Genomic DNA, 9,087 nt, shown 5'->3' on the forward strand with positions numbered 1-9,087 from the left:
GTCTAGTACGGTGTCGTCTCTTGGGGGCATCAGACTACAGAAGTGTTCTGTCGTCTGATTTTTCAGACGACATAAAAAAATAAAAGTCTTGTGTCGTCTGATGAGTTTTGCATTTTGGGAACATTGTGATCTGTATCTTTAAAAGCATTCAAACAACAGTTTTGTATTGTCTGATAAACAAAACAACCACAGTATTTTTTAAATACTATTGTGTGAAGCATATTTGCAAGACTTATTTGTGTGGTCTGAATGCCCTTAAATAAGAAAAATGAAGACTCATATGTAGTGTCTTCTCTCATACAACAACACTTAAAGGTTGTGCTAATTAACTTTACACGACAATTATATGTGGTCGTAAAGAGAATCAGAGGACAATTAAGTGTCGTTCTAGGGTTGGTTTGTATGACATTTAAGTGTTGTGTGAAAGATTTTGAAATTATACATATATGATGTTGGGAAATGGTTTAGACAATAGATATCATATTCTTTCTGTTATGTCAATCTCATTACGACGACAATTTACTGTCGTTTGAGATTATTTAGACGACAAATTTTTGTAGTCTGAATATAAATAGTACGTGTTTTATATTGTCTGTAATCACATCCAATCACACTTATTTGTTGTTGTTATACACTTTAGCCAATACTTTCAACTAACTTATGTTGTTGTTTTGGCTTTCAGACTACAATTTTCTGTTGTCCCATTGTCAAAAAGACAATAGACTTATTATTGATTTTTGTGTTGTGTCTGTGCAGCTGCAACCACACGTTTTGGTGTGCTTTTGTTGTAGCTTGCAGTTTGTGACGACACATTTTAGTAGTCCCCTGTACAATTGGTATGCATGCATTTTGGAAATTAAAATTGGCTATTCCTGAAACCATAAAATCCACATCCAAAATCATTCATTGCAATTTCCATTAATCCACCATTGTCTCATGTACACAAACCTAATCATGAATATCGATTCAAAATGACCCATATCTACTAATTTGGATATGCAGACAAGTCCAAATGCTTAAACAAGGAAGAATTTCTACTAGACACAAGTTAATAAAAGAACTAGCTAGCCATACTGTTGTACCAGTTTCACAATCTGATCATGAATTGGATCACCCGAATCATAGAAGTGGTCATATATAGAAGATGGAAGGTATTCCGGGGTGCGTGAGTATATATGCATAACCCTGCAGATAATATGCACATAGAATGAAGTTATATCCTTGTTTTGCTGGATCAGATATCATGCAACCAAGGACAAAGCAGTTTAGCAGAATAATAAACAAAATAGCAAAACATCAAGCCACATTACTCAAGTGTCCTTACCAAAGAAAAGAAAAGAAAAAAGCTTACCAAAGCATGATTAAATTTGTCTTTGCTATTGTGGGCATCCATGAAAATGATAGCCAGTAAATAAGGATCCATTTTCTTGCAGCAAGCCAGCACAAAGAGCAAACTGACGTCTTACAGCCCTTTGAAGCAAATCAAAGAATAGATTAGAGAACATATTAGCTTGCAAGAAAACAACAAAAACCTTCAGACGACGAGCCCAATTAGAGCAAGAAACAAGATGATACCTCATGATTAACAAACTAACTAGAAGCAAAATCTTGACATCGATTATATTTCAAACAAACATCTTTCATGGCTTTACGTGTTCCCTTATAAGAAAAGAATAAAATAAAAAATTTAAAAGCTTTCAAACACCATAGTAAGAATGCTAAAATAAAGCAACAAGTGCATATTGACCGAGAGTTGACTCTACTAGATCTGCTTTATTCCCAGCTAGTGCCATGACCATATTTGGACTGCCTTGTCATAAGGGAATGATCCAAGTAGACAGAATTAGCTATCTTGAAAGACGCAAACTCGCATAGAAAGTTAGTATACAGAGTACAGCACCTAAACAAAACTGAAATTAAAGTTATAGCCTAAAATTGTTTAAAGCAGCCAAGGACTGAGTGAGTTTAGACAGCAAGAAAGTGCGAGCAATACCTTGTGATTTCAGTTCTAGCACCCATTTTTTTGCTCGCTCAAATGAGGCCTACAAGAGAAAAAATAAAGTTGAATTTCTGTTTAAGGCATAATCAAGTAGCAGAACTTAAGAGCTTTCCTGGCACTATCCCTATATTCAACATATGAAACGGAAAAGAAAATTTCAAATGATACTTAGTTACACATAAACAATTGTCAGCTCGGGAAGACTAAAATATTTTCATTGTTTTAACTTTTATTTTTCAGAACTAGACCTCTTCACAAAACGCAGTAAGGCTGACGTGCATTCCTTCACCTGCCACAGAATAGAATTGCCAGAGCTCAGTACTTTCAGTCCTGAAGCCATTGTATGGTATTATAATGTGAGGTTAGTGTTTTTGATAATCTCAACCTAGTTGGTTTAGAGTTTGAAAATTAGACAACTACATGAAGGTGTCTCACAGTCAAGAACCTAGTAGTCAAAAGTGTGGGTGTTCAGATGCAATGCAAACATTGTCAAAAGGAAACAAGTTTTTAAGTATAAATTGATTGAAACAAGTTTCAAAGTACTACAAAATTTTGATTATCTCGAAAGGTGTTATAGCCAAAGCAGCCAATGAAGATCAGACATCTAGAATTTGATCATATGCTTGGTATGTTACAAGTAAAAACTCCAACCTGAACAATGCCTCCAGGACTTCCAGCCACTCCTTTTAAATGAACTGTTTGAATGGAATCAGCAATTAGAGCTTGAGGAGCCAGAGACCAACTTTCCTCTAATATATCCTGAGGAAAAGCATGAAAATCAGTTGCTCAGCTTTATTCAAAATATTCCAGATTAGGACAAATAACATGCCTTGCTGCTCAGTGATGATACAATAGGCATGGAATGCGGATGTGCGCTTATGTTTGAAATACATATAATAGAATTACTGTAATAAAGTCATGAAAACTGGAAGGTGTAGCACCACTCCACTAGTCTTTTGTCATTGCACAGAAATGTGGAATTTGGATCTAGTGTGCATGAGACTGATTAAAATCTAATCGTTAGAAATAAACACTTTCAGAATAGCCCAAGGAATTCAGGATAGTGTGTCAAATAAAATTAAGTGATGACCTGTCAGTATTTACCTCAAATTGAATAAGAGTATTGTGAAAGGCTAAGTCAGCATGAATCGAGAACTACACACCTCAATATCAGTACTTGAGTACAAGAAAAGATCCTCTGTTTTAATCTCCATACGATCAGCTTTGCTCCCAATTTGCTCACTACTCTGCTAGCAGACAGCAATGTGAATTAAACTACAAATCATATCCTTTTTTTTTTCTTTATTTGTTTGTTTGTATGTTTTTCTAAAGACATAGCATGGCATGGTGAAACCAGAGATGTTTCAGGCTTGTTGACCAATTCATATTACTTCAGCTCCACTACCAAAGTCTTTCAGGCTTTCAGCTACATTTTCAATCTAAATGGATTACCACTTTTTTTTTTTTATTGAAATAAAATTATTATTCAGTTACCTTATCTTAGATAAGCGTTAAACAGTAAATAACATAATAACATTAACAATATGTAAAAGAATCCTCTAAACAAAATCTATGATTAAGCTGATCAGCAAACATAGAAAACGCTATTGCATACAAGAATTAGATAGCTGGAGAGCCACTATACTGCATCAGTGAACCTTTAGAACAGAATGACTATATAAAAATACCAGGCTTAGGAAAACGCTATCCTCTTCACCGGAGACATTTAAAACACGGGATGCTTTACCCAGCTCATGTCTTTCAGCTATGAGTGCAGCAATCTAGTAATTTAATAGTATAATTTGATGTGGGAAAAAAGAAACAAAAGAGTAATAGTCAATATGGGGACTAAGATTTTGAAAATCAAAGACATAACAGACATATAATTAGGTTCTGAATAAGCTGCAAAGGAAAAGCTCCATATGCTCAAATTGCAGTACCTGGAATACAAGTGTACTCTTGCCAGCACTAGGATCACCGCCAACTAAAACCAATGAACATTCAAAAAACTAGAAGGAAAAAAAAAAAACTTACTGTTGTGAATTTGGCTTGTTGATATGCCTAAATTGATTGGATTCCAGGCAAAACCAGATGGGTAAGTGAATATTAGTGCGCACAGGAATTCTTCTAGTATCCTAATGGGTTTTGGAATAGGAAGAGTTATTCCTATTGATTTAGACCTGGAAAGTAAGTTCTATTCTAGTTAGGAATAGGAAAGCTAGCTCTCTTTCCTTGTTCTAATAGTTTTAGGAATCCTAATGTGACATGTTTGTAACCAGCACCTATAATCTATAAATAGGGCTACAGGGAGGTCACATAATGTGTCCTCAGATCAGAGAAGAGATCTCAAAGAGTTCATGCCTACGGTACAGTACCACCGCCAAGCACCGTAGCAACTTCATTTCCAAAGGTTCCATGCCTAATATCAACCACAAAAACATTTACAGAATTATCAAAATCATTTTCCCAACTCAAAAAGGAACCAAACATTCTTTCAAAAACTAACAGAGTCTAATATTAAACTGTGACGCAAAACTTACAATGGAATTCGCCGATCTTTCCAACTAATCCCCCAGTTCACATCATTCAACCGCACAGACTTAACCTTCCCACTTGGCAACCAAGACCTCACCTTCTCCAGTTCACATCAGTCAAAATATCATCCAATTTCCTAATACAACACAAAATAAGAGACATTTTACTCAAAAAAAAAAAAAAATCACTACATATTAATCATTTACTGAAACAAAAAAAAAAAATCATAAACTCGAGGTCTAAGCCATATTAGCATCCCTATAGTGTCAATTTCACATTAACGTATATGCAAAAGCAAGATCTGCTATGATAGTTTCCATTTACAGATCATGTTCAAGTGTTGGGCTCTCACTTTTTCACTCCAAGTCCAACAAGAACAGTAATCACGTTCAATCGACCTCAAGAGTTGAAAAGGTCGAGAACAAAAAAGAAGAAATGAAATTTTAAGTTCTAAGAGAGCAAAATTCATACAAAAAAATTAAATGAATCAAGAAAGTAAAGTGAGAAAGCAAGAAAACCTAAATACCAAATCGAAGAGAAGAGAAGACCCACCTTTTCTTAGCAGAGGGTTGAGGAGTGGGTCGTCGTTCTTGAACTCGAGAAGGTTATCGAAGTCCATCATATCATGAAGAGAGGCGCAATGTAATAATCGCCTTGCAGGTACTGGAAGTACCTGGTGACCTTCTATCGATAATCAAAGACGATATCAGAGTCTCGATTGAGGGATTTGCCGACAAAAAGATTATCGACGACGCCGCCCCGGGATCCTACCGAGATGTTGTTGTTATCGGCCTCTTTGCCCAGCCTGTATAAGTCGACAATATAATTAGGCAACCAAACTGACCATTTCCCATAACCAAACCCTCCTGAAGTGAAAACTTTCGGAAAAGAAACAAACAAGCACAACAAACACAAGAGTCCTACCATGGAAGCCAAATTTTTGTTTTGTTCTTCCAGTTCTGCATTCTTCCTATCCAAGTCTCTTATCTGAGAAACTAAAGTACTAACATCGCTCTGCACAATCCATTTAATAAATTTATAAGAATTTAGAACTGAAAGATCACAAATTGTTAATCAAATCATATATATAAACTTGAAAAAAAAAAAAAGGTTCTTTTCTCCTGCCTCAGAGAGTCGATTTGCGCTCTCCGATTTTCTCATTCCTCCATTATCTGTGCACAGAAAATTATGAGCGATAATAGAAGGCAAAATTCAATTCCAAAGTTAACAGAGAAGTTGAAGAAAATATAAATAATGGACCGATAGGTGGGATCTGGCTGAGATCGGGTCCCGAAGAAGTTTTTCTCAATCTTTTTGCAGCTCGCTTTTGACGAATTTCTTCCAACTGCAAAATTGAACCAAATGCAAATAAGGAAGAGAGGATATTCCGAATCCATATATCAAAAGTTTAATAACGAATAAAGAATCAAAAAAGTTGACGGCGAAGAGGTCGGTACCATTTGGCGGCCTAGAGATGCGTGCCGGGAATCCATGGCAGAGCGAAGGCGAGGCTAAGGATCCTCCTTACAGCCTCTGCACGGCGTTTCCGGCTTTCTGTTTTGGTTTTGTTTCAATTCCAGACTACAGAGAGAGTTACAAGTTTTAACGGTCAGCAAGGCCCAAATGAATAACAACAAAATGGTCGACACTCCTCACCACTTTGCCTTCCCTTCGCCCCACGCGTCCAGGCTAGGTCGCACCTCCTCCAGCCACGCCTGGAAGCATTGCCTTTGCGAGAGAGATTTCATCAATTTCAATCTGCAGTAAGAAAAATCATGAGAAAAATGTAAGAAACCAGACAAACCCCAAAATCAGAAGAACCCTAAATGCCCAAATTAAAAAAACCATTGTTTTTGGGAGAGCAGCCTTCTAGGGATTGGATCTGAACGGAGGGTTGAGCCGGAAGAGGAAGAGGCGGAGTTTGGGATTGAAAGTGATTGCGGTGGCTGTTGGGGAGGTTGCGGGGTTTGGGGAAGGAAATGAGAGAGATGGAGAGGAAGACGGGGTTTTGCTGAAGGAGAGAGAGTTTTAGACAGAATTTGTGGGAATGAAAAAAACACGAAGGGTTTATGTTATGCCAAAAGAGACCTAAAACCAAAAAAGTCAAACTCACCTTATTCAGACAACACTTATATGTTGTCTGAATATCACCCTATTGATTAGTTAACTATAAGGTTTGGGCGCTTAAGAGGGAAAAGACTCAACTTGTTGGAGGGAAATCTAAAATTTCTGTTAGGGTTTTTTCCCATCTTTTCAAACAACATATAAGTGTTGTCTGAATGCTCACCATTTATCTAAATTTGAGATAGGAAATCACCACCTTTTACAACTACACAAATCTGTTATCTGAATGCTCACCATTTTTCCAAATTAAACCAGTATGGTTTTAGTGTATATTCAGACGACAGAAAAAAAAATTATGTCGTCTGAAAAACTCAGACGACATAAAACAAAACTTATGTCGTCTGATGCGTGTCGTCTGAAGGCCTTTATGGCATAGTGTGGGTTATGGATCTTGTTCCTACTGTATGCTAGGTTTCTGCACAGATTTTGGTTCTGGAAGTTGATCATTCTCAGTAGATTTGGTTGTGCTTCCTTGAATGTTACCTAGGTGGATTAGAGTTGGAATTTTTGATCTGGAAGTTGGAAATTGAGGCTTGTCAAGTGCTGTAAACTAGGGGATGTGATGGTTTTCGGGCTCTTGAGTGCTGTATTTCATTTCCCCAGTTTTAGTTGATGATTTTTGTTCTGTTCTTTGTAATGTACTTAAGTTAGTTTGGCATTTCATTTCACACCTCTGTATGCAGGTTTATTTGGAGGTTCCAAATGGCAAAGAATTGGTAGTGGCACTTCAATCAAAGGTAATTGTAATGAGGCTCATTAAATATTCTTTCAGCTGTTTGATACCAGGAATCACTAAGAACAAGGGTGGAGAGCTTACTTTCAGAACTGCAAAGCCCTTTTTGTTATTATTCAGAGCAAGCCTGTAATTATATATTGTTACATCTGCAGGGAATTCCTTACGTGGTATATTGGAAAGGTGCATTTTCTACTTATGCTGCTTCCCACTTTTGACATGCTTTACTTTCAGTGGTACAAAGGTACTTATCTTCCATTCTTTTGGTAATATGCATAGACATTTTCAGAAATTTTGGTTTGAACAGATATGTATGTAAATGTTTAAACACTAAATGTCAATAGGAAGTTCCTTGAATTAGCTTGACATGGACTTGTCATTCACTTAAGCTTCAAACTGAACCGTGACTTCTTTATGCTACTATATTCTGTACTAGTACTTAGGAGGCTTGACTTTCAGTTGATGTTGATCTTTTTTCTGGATTGCAGTTCATCAACTCATACACAGGATGCTTTCCAACTTGCACATGCTTCCTTTAGGCTCTACTGTGTACAAAACAATCATGCTATTCGTGCTAACTATGTGAGATGTATTTTTAAGAAATCTAAAGATGCTTACGAGGTAAAATTAATGCATGACATGCACTCAATTCATTGCTTTCTTATCTGTAACTATGTGATTAAGTGACCATGTGATCTTTAACTCCGGGTGAGTCATTTGAAGAAATATTCAAAAACCAAAGAGTAGGTATACCACTAAGGTGGGAGGATAGTGTGTATTGCAGATTGCTGCATTTCATTTCCCCAGTTTTAGTTAATGTTTTTTATTTTGTTCTTTGCTGCATTTCAGATCATAAAAGCATAAATTTGGAATGCTACTTTAGAAGAAATGAGGATAGTAGCCTCATGGTCAAGATTTGCTGCTGTGACTACTTATAATTAGGTTCACAATTATATCTCCTTTACGATTCAGTATGCCATTTGAATTGGGAATGAGATGTGGTAAAGTTAAACACATTTTAAAGAAGGTGCAACTTGTCTTCAAATAGGTCATGTTGTCAATAGTATTTTCCTTTCCCTTCAAGTAACTACCCATAACATTTTAACAATGATCCGATGTGGACAAAATACCATCATATTTCTTATCAACAACCGAGGCTATACAAATCGAAGTAGAGATTCATGATGGCCATTTTCAGCAGGTTTAGTTCACATCCTCCACATTATATTAATCATAGATGAGCTAATCTTATGGGTTAACAGATGGGAACAATTTCTATACATTGTCTTAATGGACCAATTTTGCCAATGTTAAATGTTAACAAAAAGTAATATTTGTTTGATAATTGCAGCTCTTAACATCAATTGGAAACTTCTGCATCTATTCAATTGTTGTTAGAATGGTTATTGAAATATCAGTTAGAACACAGAGGATGAGGGATTGCTGTTAATGTAAACCTACTCATCATCCTAATTGGTATATCACTTATCCATATAAATATATAATAACTTCACAGTAAGTGTACATATTTTCATTAAGTCGATTAAATCACAGGAACTTGTATTTCGAGTCACTTGTGTGGCCTTTATCTTTGTGAAATGCAGAAAGACCAATATATTTTTCAGAATTCTGAAGTATGGTGTTGTCAAACTTTCTCAACCTAAGTTCTGAGTCCAGATTGTCTGTCTTTGAATTT

At 36.2% G+C, this 9,087-nt stretch overlaps 1 long non-coding RNA gene across 1 annotated transcript; it reads right to left on the reverse strand.

The window, feature by feature from the left end:
• Positions 1-1,145: 1,145 nt before the first annotated feature.
• On the reverse strand, positions 1,146-2,270 carry LOC112196278. The gene is made up of 3 exons (XR_002935095.2): positions 1,994-2,270; positions 1,352-1,470; positions 1,146-1,185 (listed from the first exon to the last, which is right to left on the reverse strand). It is a non-coding gene; the product is annotated as an uncharacterized LOC112196278 (long non-coding RNA).
• Between the last annotated feature and the right edge of the window lie 6,817 nt (positions 2,271-9,087).

Source organism: Rosa chinensis, chromosome 4, assembly GCF_002994745.2.
Source record: "Rosa chinensis cultivar Old Blush chromosome 4, RchiOBHm-V2, whole genome shotgun sequence".
Classification (NCBI taxonomy): Eukaryota; Viridiplantae; Streptophyta; class Magnoliopsida; order Rosales; family Rosaceae; genus Rosa; species Rosa chinensis.